This window comes from Nicotiana attenuata, unplaced genomic scaffold, assembly GCF_001879085.1.
Source record: "Nicotiana attenuata strain UT unplaced genomic scaffold, NIATTr2, whole genome shotgun sequence".
Lineage (NCBI taxonomy): Eukaryota > Viridiplantae > Streptophyta > Magnoliopsida > Solanales > Solanaceae > Nicotiana > Nicotiana attenuata.
The window spans coordinates 126,699-141,130 of record NW_017672810.1 but is presented as its reverse complement, the minus strand read 5'-3'; positions in this window follow the sequence as shown (position 1 = coordinate 141,130).

Sequence of the window (14,432 nt, the reverse complement as noted above, 5' to 3'; positions counted from 1 at the left end):
ACTGTTCCCTTGCCGGGATATTGTTGCTATATTATTGTTTCCTTGCGGGATGTTGTTGTTAAATTATTGTCTCCTTGCTGAGACCCTTTTATGATTGGTGTTGAAATATGAAATGGGAGCGGGTTGCACGCCTGCAACGGTAATATATGAAATGGGAGCGGGTTGCATGCCTGCGACGGTAATACATGAAATGGGAGCGGGTTGCACTCTTGCAACGGTACAATATGAAATGGGAGCGGGTTGCACGCCTGCAATGGTATTATATGAAATGGGAGCGGATTGCATGCCTGCAATGGTACAATATGAAATGGGAACGGGTTGCACGCTCAACGGTATTATATGAAATGGGATCGGGTTGCACGCCTGCAACGGTATTACATGTGTACTTGTCTCTTATTTCCTTATCTTTTGCTGGTATTTGACTTATGGCGATCCTTATAATTTTCTACTGTTATTCTGTTGTCACCTGTTACTCCCCGCAGCATGTTTCCCCCGCCCAACTTTAGTTGTAATTATCTGCTTCTATTTTTGCTGTATATGATTTAACTACACAGGTTTATTTGGTAGTCTGGTCCTAGCCTCGTCACTACTTCGCCGAGGTTAGGCTAGGCACTTACCGGCACATGGGGTCGGTTGTGCTGATACTACACTCTGCACTCTTTTGTGCAGATCCCAGTGCTGCAAATTTCGGACCGCAGTGAGGTTTCAGCTTCTTGCTTATCAGGCGACCCGAGGTAGTCCTGCAGGCGCCCACAGGCCTTGGCGTCTCCCTCTATCTATTTTGCTATTTCTTTTATGTAGTCCTAGAGACAGTACTTTGTTATTTCTTTTAGACCCTTATTTGTAGTACTCTTAGATAGTTTGTGAAGTTGTGACACCAAATCTTGGGTAGTTTTGCTAAGGAATTGTATTAGTAGAATTCTTAAGTTTGAAATTTATTCTTCCGCTCGATAAATTATGCTATTTATTAATTGTTAGTTCTAAGTTGTTATTGAAATTTTAAAATGGAAACAAGGCAAATAATTCAGTTGATTGGCTTGCCTAGCTTTCACTAGTAGGCGCAATCACGACTCCCGAGGGTGGGAAATCCGGGTCGTGACAAGTTGGTATCAGAGCTCTAGGTTACATAAGTCTCACAATTCACAGACAAGCTTAGTAGAGTCTGAGGGATCGGCACGGAGACGTCTGTATTTATCCCCAGAGGCTACAGAGTTAGGAAAAAAACTTCACATCTATTCTTTCTTGTCGTGTGGTTTGGTTCCTCAATGACTAATTGAATTTCTACTTTGTTCTTTCGCAGATGCCGAGAACACGCGCTTCCTCATCTGCTGATCAGCAGCCCGAGCCCCCAGCGGCAGCTCCCACGAGGAGCAGAGGGCGAGGCCGAGGCCGTGGTAGAGGCCGAGGTAGGGGCAGAGCTCAGCCCAGAGCAATACCAAAGGTGGAGCCTCAGGTTGAGTTTGACGAGGAGGTTCCAGCCCAGACAGCTCTGGTGGGCCCGGATCAGGTCCCAGAGGGGTTCATTGCTACCCCAGTACTACAGGATGCTCTGGTCCGTCTAGTGGGCCTCATGGAGAGTGTCACCTAGGCAGGCTTGCTTCCTATAGCACCAGCCGTCTCTCAGGCTGGAGGAGGAGCCTAGACTCCTGCTACTCGCACTTTGGAGCAGATGGCTCCACAGTTTCAGACTCCAGCAGCTCAGCCAGTTGGAGCAGTACAACCAGGTGTGGTAGCTTAGACCGGTGATGGAGCAACTATGTCTGCCGATGCTTTGTGGAGATTGGACAGGTTCACTAAGCTCTTCACTGCCACTTTCAGCGGTGCATCTTCTGAGGATCCCCAGGATTATCTAGACAACTGTTATGAGGTTCTCAGGAACATGGGGATAGTGGAGACCAATGGGGTCGACTTTGCTACTTTTCGCTTATCTGGATCCGCCAAGACTTGGTGGAGAGATTATTGTTTGGCTAGACCAGCCGGATCGCCAGCTTTAACTTCAGAGCAGTTTACTCAGCTATTCTTGGAGAAGTTTCTTCCCGTCACTCAGAGAGAGATCTATCGGAGGCAGTTCAAGCGTCTCCAACAGGGTTCTATGACTGTTACACAGTATGAGACCAGGTTTATTGATTTGGCCTGTCATGCTCTACTTGGACTTCCCACTGAGAGGGAGAGGGGTGAGGAGGTTCATTGAGGGGCTCACTCAGCCTATTCTACTTCAGATGGCTAAGGAGACGGGGAGTGAGATTTCCTTTCAGGAGGCGGCCAATGTGGCCAGGAGAGTTGAGACGGTTTTATCGCAGGGAGGTGGTCAGGGGTCTGACAAGAGGACTCGTCATTCAGGAAGATTCAGTGGCACCTCGTCTGGAGGTAGAGATTCGTATGGTAGAGGCCATCCTCCTAGGCCTTTTCAGTCAGCACTTTAGGCTTCTCACAGTGCCCAGGTGGTCGTGGTTCTCACATGCAGTATTCCAATCAGTAGTCCTACAGTGCATTACCAGCTCTTATCAATGCACCTCCGCTTCAGAGTTTCCAGGGTCGTCATCTCCAGCAGCCGAGGGCTTGTTTACTTGTGGCGACACGAGGCACATTGCTAGATATTGTCCTCGAGCATCGAGCAGCTCTCAGCATCCGGGTTCCCGTGCCATGATTCAGGTACCAAGTGTTCCACAGCCCGCTCTGCCAGCTAGGGGTGGGGGTAGAGGTGCAAGAGGTGGAGGTAGAGGTGCTAGAGGTAGAGCGCAGGCCTCTAGAGGTGGAGTCCAGCCAGCAGCAGGCCGTCCCAAAGATGTAGTCCAGGGTGGTGGGGCCCAGCCTCGATTTTATGCTCTTCTAGCCAGGCCGGAGGTTGAGGCTTCCAATGCAGTTATTACAGGTACAGTTCTAGTTTGTAGTAGGGATGCTTCAGTTCTATTTGATCCAGGGTCTACCAACTCTTATGTGTCGTTTTATTTTGCGCCGCATCTGGTCATGCCCAGCGATTCTCTAAGTGCTCCTGTTTATGTGTCCACCCCGGTGGGTGATTCTATTGTGATAGATCGTGTTCATAGTTCTTGCGTGGTTGTGATTGGGGGTCTTGAGACCTGAGTAGACTTATTACTGCTGGACATGGCCGATTTTGATGTCATACTGGGGATGGACTGGTTGCACCTTACCACGCCATCTTGGATTGTCATGCCAAGGCTGTGATCTTAGCCTTACCGGGTTTACCTCGTTTAGAGTGGAGAGGGACTCCTGGTCATTCTACCCGTAGTGTTATCTCATATATGAAGGCTCGGCGAATGGTCGAGAAGGGGTGTTTGGCCTATTTGGCATACGTTCGTGATTCTGTGGCGAGGTTCCCTCTATTGATTCTGTGTGAGCTTTGTGCCAACTATTTGAACCCTTCGCGGATTTTTTATCACTATTTCCTCACCGTTTTGATTTACTACTTGAACTCAGTCGTACCATTTTCTACTGTTTTACAACTCAGCCACTTTTACTTAGTTTTTGAAACTAAAATGATATGTTAAATGATGTTTTGGGATGAGAACTACTGTTTTACTAATGCCCGAGGGGCTTATATAATTTCTGGACTGAGTATGGACAAGGGCCAGATGTGAGGATACTATGGGATCGGGTTGAGCGCCGCAGCAGTGGTATACTGATATTGATATGAGGCCGAGGGCCTAGATTGGTGCCACGAGATGGCTTGTTATTGCGCTTGGGCCGTAAGGGGCCCCTCCCGGAGTCTGTACACCCCCAGTGAGCGCCGTCGACGATAAATATATGGATCGGGCTGCACGCCGCAGCGGGTACTATAGGGTACCGTTCTATGTGTTGATTTTTCTTTTACTATCTATCACTTAACTACTTACTTGTTGCTAAATTATCATATTTCGTTTTCCATTGGTTTACTGCTTTCATATTACTTGTTTTAAACTGCCGCATTATAGATTACTCTGTGTTTCTCCAGGATTTCTTATTCTCAGTCATTATTTATGCTTATTACTCACTGGGTCGGAGTACTCACATTTCTCCCTGCACCTTGCGTGCAGATCCAGGTGCATCTGAGGCTGTTGAGGATTTTCAGTCGGGAAGCACATACCCGGGAGTATCGAGGTAGCTGCATGGCGTCCGTAGCCCTGATCTCTCCCTTCTATCCTTTTGTTTTATCCACATTTCCTAGACTGATTATGTAGTAGGCTGTTAAACTTGTATTAGAGGCTCAGACTTGTGACACCAGATCTGTTCGGGCTATGTAGTGGTATTATCATTTGAATTTCTGCATATTTAACTCTGTTCCAAGCTTTTGTTTTGGTAATTGGGCATTTTAACTGCGCTAGCTAATAATAAACTTTATAAGAAAACGGGTGAGGTTGTTAGTTGGTCAGGCTTGCCTAGCAGTATGTTGGGTGCCATCACGACCTGGGGTTGAGGTCGTGACAAAAATAGCATTAGGTAACTTCTTTTATTTTTCTTTTTGGTTTCTGTTTTCTTATTTGTTGTTTCTTTTTCCATGTTCAAATGTTCCTGATTAGCCACATGTATTAGGGTTAATTTTAGATTTTTCTTTTCTTTATTCACGACTGCTTGGTTGATTACTTGTTCCTATTCGAGAAAATTAATTGAAGCATGTATGAATTCCAGTATTCAATTGCATGAGTTTAGATTAATTAGGTCTCACTGTTCTTCTATGTTAGTTTCAAAACTGGTCTAAGGTCTCTTTAGTATTTGTAGTTCTGTTTCTGTTTAATTGCAGATGCACTAGGTGTTTGAATTCAGCATTGTTTAGGTTTTATTAGTTAAATATTTCTGTTTATTGATTGATTGCAGCCATTTGTTTTCTTAGGCACTTTTGATTCGAATTTCCAATCCTTTCTAGGCTTGTCCTTGTTTGTCATGATTGAAATCAATAGAAACTTTAGGGACTCAATTGAACCAAAAGAGTTTAGGTAAAAATGAATAGGCAGGAATTTAAAGGGTAAAATTGGAGTTTCACATTAGGTAAAAATCAGGAAGTTCTAGAATTTAGGACAGTTGTCCCTATCCTTAGCAAATGCTAATTTTGGATAAGGAAAAAGGACGGACAGCTGTATAAAAATACTGTAATATTCTGCATTATAAGGAATTAGGTCAGAATATTCCTTTCTTTGGACGCTTTTTGTGCACTCTATAAAAGGGAAACATTCCCTCACTCACACACACACAATCATACACAATCACACACAATCATTAGCAATCATTAGTATTATTTTCTGCATAAAATTCCTCTTTTCTCTGAAAATTTCAGATTTGAGAAAATCTCAGAAAACTTCCAAGAAACTTCTCCCTTCTGTTAACAAGCTAGAAATGGTTTGAAATAGAGAGTTTTCTAGGTTTATTTGATTGGGATTTCTGGTTTTCAAGTGGTTGGTTTTAGTTTTGAAACTCTGGAATTCACTTGGTTGCTAGGTTGTTTGAGTTCTGCTGCTGCTCCTTTCTTCTTGTTGAGCTTATTCAACCAGTGCTTTTTCATCTTAGAAGTTGCTATTTTTTTGCTGTTTAAGGTACTGATTCACCCCCCTCCCCCCTCCCCCCCTATGTAACTGTTTTTGTTTGATGAATTATAAAATATCAAGTTTACAAGAATGTGTGTAACAAATGAGTGTTTTCCTTTGTGTTTGTTTGATTAGCATATTCTGAACTTAGCTGATATGATTGCAAATAGAGATATACTGATATGCGCACTTGTGTGAGTTTGATACATGTAGTCTTCCTAAAAATGTCAAAACCTGGACTTGCATAAGATGAAACTCTCTGCTGATTTTCTTTTACTTTAGCTATTAAAGCTGTTATCCATGCCTTTCTTGCTTATAAATGACTGTAGTGTAATGTTTGCCTTGTTTGAAGTCAAGTAGGCTATAACTTGTAGATTTGACCACTGATTGGCCAAATCAGCATGTGTTAGAGCCCAGAATTAGATATGATAGTTGATAGTGTACTAAAATCTTTATGTGATTTTGTTGTTTTGGCATGAGAATGGCCACAAAGTTGTTAGCTGACCCTGGTCTAGTACCTGCAGATTTGGTCACTATTTGACCAAATCAGCAGGCTCAAAAGCTGAAAGTTGAATCATGTTGTTCTAAACACGAGAAGAGACCAAGCTTTGATGGACAAGTCATGTCCAAAAAAGGCAGGGGATTCTTTAGGTTGTTAATTATGCAGAAATTTGTAATAGATTAGTTTCTTTTATATAGTTATTTCATGTATTAATAGGTTATAATATAATGTTCTAATTCATGAAAGCTTTCATTTTTATTTGGAGTACTGTAATAAGTTTAATTTCTGATTTCATGATTTAAAACACCTGCTGCTAGATGTGTAATTACTTTATTGATGAATTCTCGCAAGTATAGTAATGCAATGGCCAAGGCCATAGGCCAGATCTTCAAGGCCCGTTTATGTGAGTCAAGATGGGCCAGACTTGCATATTAGCCAGATGGGGAAGAATGAATTGCGACAAGTCTGGGCCTAGGTCATTGGTCCTAGGCATTGAACCCAATAGCTTGGCCAGCTGTAAATACTTTTCTCTTGTGAATATCTGATATGTCTTGCAAATCCACGCAGTGTAATTAATCTTCAAACTGGAGTTGTATTTCGATTTTCCTATTCAAGAGTGAATTTATTTACAGCTTTTCGACTAATTTGTATACTGTGGCTAAAATGAAAGGTAGATAGGCCCAACTAGAAATAAATAGCAATTGGGCCCGCCTGAAGCCCAATGTGGGCAAACACTTAGTTAAAATCCAATAGAAACAAGACCCCTGGAACACTCGTTCCGCTGGGCCCAAGTTTGGAGCCCAAATCCAGCTTTTCAAAGCTGAGTATTCCTGGATTTAATCCAATGTTGGACGTCCTAGCCCAAAACAACTGCTCAATAGTAAGCCAAAAGCCTAACCTTAAGTTAAGAAAATTTTAGTTTAAACTTTAATTAGGATCCTTATCCTCATTTAATAAACTCCCTTTGTTAAAATCAATTGAGGCGTGCCATGCCAAACAAAACCCCTTAAACTCATGGCCCTCATGAAATTAGACAAAAACTAACCCTTATAAAAAGATTTGAGGCGTGCCATAAATTAAATCATCCATGGCCCTCACAAATGTTGCTATTAAAATTGAACTTTCGTAGTTGCTTTAGGCACGTTCTTTAAATAATTCATCATAGCTACGGGTACGGTTCCTGTGACGTAGTTATGATTTTTAATTATTAAAATTTGGGTGTACATTTCATGTGACCAAATTCTCAACAATGTTAAATAGACGTGTCGCGAACCGCGGGTGCATTTCATGTAGCATGGTTTAAGACGTGTTTTAAATAGCATTGAATCTTCCCAAAACAATTAAAAGCGGTTATAGAAGCTAAAATGCACAATAGGTTAAAACATGTAGTGAATCAGATAATAGGCCAATTTTAATAGTTTAAGCGATCGTGCTACAACCACGGAACCCAGGAATGCCTAACACCTTCTCCCGGGTTAACAGAATTCCTTATCTAGAATTTCTGGTTTCGCAGACTTTTAAATAAAGTCAAAATTTCCTCAATTTGGGATTTAAAAATAAACCAGTAACTTGGGACACCAAATAAACTATTCCAAGTGGCGACTCTGATTAATTTAAAATAAAATAATTTCATTTTGAATAATGTCACTTTAATTGGAAAAACTCCTTATATCCCCTCGGGGTGGTAAAAAAGGAGGTGTGACATTACCAACGGTCAAATTCAGAAATGACCGTTGGGGAACGGCCAAATTTTGCAAAAATGGCCACTTCGGCCTCCCTCATTAGAAATATAGCCCTCCCACCCCTAATAATTGAAAAATTATATTTTTAACCTTTTAAAACCTATAAATAGCCCCCCTTCTTCTTCATTTTTTCTCACAATTCACTCTCTTACTACTCTAATTCTCTCTTGATATTATTGTTCTTAAATTCTCAAATCTCAAATTCTCAATTACTTATTATTTCAAGTTTCATCAATTATTTGGTTTAGCCATTACAAAATTATTATTATCAGATATCAAGTATTCAAGTGAAGTGTGGTATCAAGTACTATCAAGTATCAACTATCAAGTTTCGGTCTATCAATTGAAGTTTGATTTTTGATATCAAAATTAGTGCAGCATCCGGAATCCCGGTACACTCGTTTCATCTCTTCCTCTTATTTGGTGTACACTTATTTTATTATTTAGAATTATTAATTTAATTTCTTAATTTAATTTACATAATGGATTTACTTAGATTAGCCAAAAAAGCGTGCACTAGTAGAGGAGGTAGTAAGAAAACTTCCAAAAGATCAAGAGGTGGTGTTGGTTCTTCTAGTAGCTTTACACATATTTCTGAAAGTTCACCTGAAAATTTAAATGTAGATTATGAGCGAATGCAAGAAAATTATGTTATAGATGATGATTTAGATGATATTCAATCACTCGATAATCTTGAAACACCACCACCTACACCTGGTAATACTAGTCAAACTCAAAATATTAGGGGTGGAAAAAGGAAGCCTCCTCTCCCTATTAAGAAGAATCGAAAATTAAGAAGTAAGTGTTGGAAGTTTTTTTAAAAGAGTAGAAGATCAAAAAAATTATATAAAATATAAAATTTGTAATGAACATTATAAACATGAGCCCGGCAAGGGAGGGGGAACGGGTCAACTCCGTAGGCCTATGGAAGAGAAATAATCTCTTGATTGGGGAGTAGATGAGGAATCTGGGCAACAAAAACTTAACCCGAGTACTGGGGGTTATTGGGTAAATACGATATTAAGAAAGATCGGGAAGAATTAGCTAAAATGATTATTTTAGGTTATTTACCTTTTAGTTTTGCTTCTTCACCGTATCTTATTACTTATATTCAAAAAATTTATAACCCTATGTTTAAAGGTATTCCTATTAGTACTTGTAGAGCTGATATCTTTAGGTTTTTTGGACAATATCAGACATATATACGTTATTTGTTCGCAAGTCTTCCTTGTAGAGTTTCTCTTACTTCTGATATTGGTCGTTCTGTAAATGGAAATGATTATTTGACTGTTACATGCCATTGGATAGATGATAATTTTTGTATGAAAAAACGTATTATTGCTTTTAAATATGATGAAGATCAAAGTCATGCTGGTGCATTTATAAGTAATACTATCCATGAAGTTGCTATATTTTATAATCTTGCAGAAAAAATTTTGTGTTTGTCATTTGATAATGCTTCTAACAACAATACTGCTATTACAATATTGAAATTGCATCTACACCCACCACTTCCTGAAATATTTCATGTTAGATGTGCATGTCATATTTATAACTTGATTTTGATGAGTGGCCTTGAATTATTCATAGATGAAATCACTTTAGTTAGGAGAGTTGTTGGTGTAATTCATGGAAATAATAGAAGTGCTAGATTAAATGCATTTAAGGAAAAATGTGTACACTATGGACTAAAATCAAGACTCATGCCTGAAGAAATAGTTACTAGGTGAAATTATACTTATTTATTCTTAAGATGTTGTAATAAATATAGAATGCCTATAACTAAAGTTGCTAATTCCCATTGTACCGATCCTAGGCGTTTGTTAACATCTAGAACTTGGGATGTCATTCAAGATGTTGTACAATTTTTACAAAATTTTTATGTGGCTACACTTGAGTTTTCTGGAGCTTATTATCCTACTATTGTAAATGGTTTAGTTCATATTGCTGAAATTTCTCTTTTACTACATAATTTGAAGAAGAAAGAAGGGTATACTTCTATTGTTGAATCAATGCTAGATAAGTTTAAAAAATACTTCTACCCATTCCCCATATTTACCTAATTGGTGCTATTTTAAACCCTACTATCAAAATGATAAAGTGCCCCCAATTAATCCGTGCTTTATATACTTATATGGATATTGAACCAACTGAAACTCCTGATATTGACACTTGTATTTCTGATCTACACAGTCATTTACAAACTTTATATAATTATTATGCTAACATTGTTGATGCTTCTTCGGTTGTAGATGCAAATATTCCTTCAACTAATACTTCAACATCTGGAACAACTTTGGATGATGATGATGGTGTTCAAGAATATTTTATTAGGTATACACTAGGAGAGCATCAACAAACCAGTAGCGGGAATATTGATAAATTCCAATTCTACTTGCAAAAGTCACCAGAGCCCCTCACAAAGGATTTTCTACCACTGGGTTGGTGGAAGAGCAACTCAAATCAATTTCCTGTTCTTTCGGCCATGGCTCGAGACGTGCTAAATGTGCCGATTTCAACAGTCGCATCAGAGAGCGCATTTAGCCAAGCAAGGCAGCAGCTAGGAGATACCCTCATTCATTGGGCAGCAACGCTTTGGATATTCTAGTGTGCTTCAGAGATTGGATAAGATCAGAACGGCGAAATCAAGGGCGTGCTGAGGTAGATGAAGAGGAGGACCAAGAAATTGGAGATATAATGGTTTATGATTCGGATTCAACCAATGCCGAAAACCAAGAACCTCATGTTGACATGGAAGAACTTACAAAAATAATGTAAAATATGTGATGTCTATTTCTTATTTTTTATAATTGTTGTAAACTTTTAATTTGCAAGTTCAAAAATAAAAAAAATCAAAAAAGAACTTGCAAATTAATTTGAAGTATTATAAATATAAAATGAAAGCCTTCGGAGTTTGTTCCTTACATATTGCCTATTGGTCTTATTAAATAATTTTTTGTAGCCACTAACTTTCTAATTTCAATTTTATAATTTTAAAATTCAAATTTCAAATTTAAAACTTTAAAGTTTAAACTTCAAAGTTTAATTCTAAGCCTTAAAAGTTTGCAAACACTTAAGTATCAATAAACATTGAATAAGGAAAACAAAACTTAATTAAAAAAAATACACTAGCCCGGGCCGCCCGAACTCATTAAGCCCGGACCCGAACGGGCCCAAAATAACCCAAAAATTCCCAACCCGCTCCCTGCCCGTTATCCCAGCCCGCTAACCAACCCGGTCTGATAATGGACAGGCTGTTTTTTTTTTTGTTCAACCCGTCCCAGCCCCCCGATAAACTCCTCTAGTTAAATCTTAGAACGTGTTGAAGAAGACAAAATGATTCTTCTTGATATGATATTATTTGACTAAATTGGTAATATATGGAGCATCTGTGTTGGTATTTTGAGGCTTTATTTCAAATATGAGATTATTTGAAGCACATTTGAGGTGGTTTGATCAAAATTAAAATTGTAAATTCGAAGAATACCTTGTCCAATGGCACAAACAAATCATGCCAATACGGTAGAATTTGTAAATAAATTAACAAGATAGGTCGAATGAAAATAACATAAAGTCATGCCAATATTGCAGGATTTTGTGAACAATTAAACAAGCATAAAGTCATAGCAACCATGTAAAGTTTGTGAGTTATCCATAAGATAGCTAAGTTGAATAATACGAATTCCTACCGATTTGTCATGACTTGCATGCTATCGTTTTGAAATGTATTTTTTTTCCCTTTGCAATTTTGAGATCATGAACAAGAGAATCATGAGTGAAAGAAACAAACAACAAAACCAGCTTAATCCCATATATAGGTTCTGAGGAGGATAGTGTGTACGCAGCCTTATCCCTACCCTACAAAGGCAAAGAAATTGTATTCGATAGATCCTTGGCTTAAAAAATAGTAAAAATTAAAGCAACAAGCAATAGCAGCAGTAATATAATATATTAATAGAAGCGTAATGACATAAATGAATGAAACTTTAAGTGTATTTTAGTCCGAATACTTTTATTAAAACTTAAAGGACTATTTCTCCACAAATGTCAAAAGCAGGACAAAATCTAGATACCATCATGAATTTTTTTATTTGTGCAAATCACCCTACAAATAACGTGAAGTTCACTAATAACCGTAGTTGGTCTTGGATGTTTGAACTTTAGGGCAAGCCACCTAACTGATGACAAAAATTTTAAGTTTACAAGTTTTGCCCCATGAGCAATACTTTTGAACGTTTGCCCATCGGGTGACATGATCAAATGCCCAATGTTTAAGACCATCTCTTATTTTGTCCTATTTCTGTAAGTGATAATTGAAAAATAGTCACAGTTTTAAAAGTAATAGAAATTTAGCCATTTTTCATATAAAGATAAATCTAAACAAAAATACTGTTCAAAATCCGGAAAATATTCCATCATAATATGCTGGAGTTCGAATTTTTTACATGTGAACTTGTTACATCCCATGTTTTCGTACATGAAAGTATGCCATAAGTGAATTGACGAAAGCTCGGGAACGGGATGTTACATCCCGCATTTTTTGACGTTAAAATTTCGCCGTAAGTTAATCAACGCAAGCTCGGGAATGACATTATTTTGAGGTTACAAATATTATGCTTTTTCAAACAAGTAATAAGTAAATTCGTGAAGGTGAGAGGGTAAGTTAATCTAAGAAAATGAGTTTCGTCGAAGTCTAATATTTTGAGATAAAATACGGTCTAAGCTATAATACCCGGTATTTATGGACTTGTGCCATACAAGGTATCACATGACCATAATAGTGAGGTGTATAAGGTATGTTAAAAGTGAGTAGTATTTTAAGTAATTTGAGATAATTCTTAATTATGTGGACAGTTGGGTAATTATGGATTTTAATGGGAGATTAATTAAGTAATTAAGTTATTTGGATAAAGATTAAGATATTTATGGATAAGTTTGATAAATTCCTTATCCCCAACGTGGCAGCCCAAATAAGTGACTCTTAAGTCATATTATAAGGTGGCAAAATTTGGAGGAGTCTTTGGCCAACTAAGCAACAAGTGGGCCCCACACTCAATAATATAAAAGCCTCTCTAAAGCACAAAATTGAGATGCTTAATCTCATCTACAAATGTAATGGATCTCCAGCCTAGGGGTGGGCATCGGTCGGTTCGGTTCGGTTATGAATATTATCGGGTTTGCCTATCGGTTATCGGTTTGCAAATGTCATAACCCGATAACAAAGCCGATAAGATATTTGTTATCGGTTATCGGTTATCGATCATTATCGGTTCGGTTATCGGTTTACCCGATAAGATAAAATAACTAAAACAGTTTCGCAATGTATAAAACAGTTTCGGTATAAGACTGTTTTGCTAAAATAGTTTTATAAGATTTTAAGAGCTGTTTTGCTAAAACTCTTTTCAGAATTATTCTATTTCACAAGAATTTAAATTTACTGCAACATCCAATAAAATAAACACTAACCAAAGTTTCTATCTTTCATTTTTTAACCCAAAAAATATAAACAAAATCCCAAACTAAGAAAAATTCAGAGGCAGAATGCTCTTAAACAAACTAAGAAAAAGATGAAGATGAAGCAACTAAAAACTTACATGAAGAATCAAGATGAAGCTGAAGAATGCGGCTGAGAAATGCGACTGAAGAGTGAAGAAGATGCGACTGAAGAATCTGATGGATCTGAGAAATGAAGTGAAGATGCGACTGAAGAGTGAAAGGAAGAAGCTGAGAAATGCGACTGACGCCGGCCTGAGTCTTGACGGGATGACTGGTGAGGGCGTGATGCAACTGACGCCGGCCTGAGTCTTGACGGGCTGACTGGTGAGGGCGTGAGGCGAAGAAACTGAGAAAGAATAGAGAAATCAAAGAGTGAACTATGAAGTATGAATTGTGAAACCCTAGTATGTATATACTTAAGGGTAAACTAGTAAATTAGTTAATCCTTATTGGGTTATCGGTTTTACCCAATAACTGAATTTCCAAACCGAGCCCGAACCAATAACCCAATAAAAAAATTTAAACCCGTTACCGAACCGTTAACCCAATAAACTAATACCGATAACCTAAAAAATAATTAACGGTTCGGGTTATCGGTTTTACCCGATATATGCCCACCCCTACTCCAGCCAAGAAATCTTCATACGAAATTATACTACGTAATATTATAGCAATGGGATTTTGCGATTCTAAGGGAGTACGGTGCAATCTTTCTCAATAATATCATACGGATTTTCTCCTACTCCAATCCGCCTTTACATGTTATCGCAATTGGCGTGTGTTAGAGGTATTGTTAAGAGAATCGGCTCAAGTATGTTAAGGTTATCCCTTCTTTCCTTTTGGTATGATCTATACGACACAAATGAAACGAGCAAATGCATAACTTTCATAAATGACTCTATTCATAGAAGTATTAGAGGTGCCTATGTTCTTGAATTCCCATATGTCTTTGTATTACATCTTCTGTTCATGGGTCTCAGAAAAATACGTAAGTTGAAAAAGTTTACTTCATGATATTAATCAAAGGCATAATGGTCTTATGACGTTCCGAGAGATTTTATTGACGTACTTCTCATGCATTGTATTCATTTATACATATACGTTGACCCATGACCAGATGGCATTATACACGCGTATATATGCATATTATATGTATATGAGATATGAGAAAAGGTT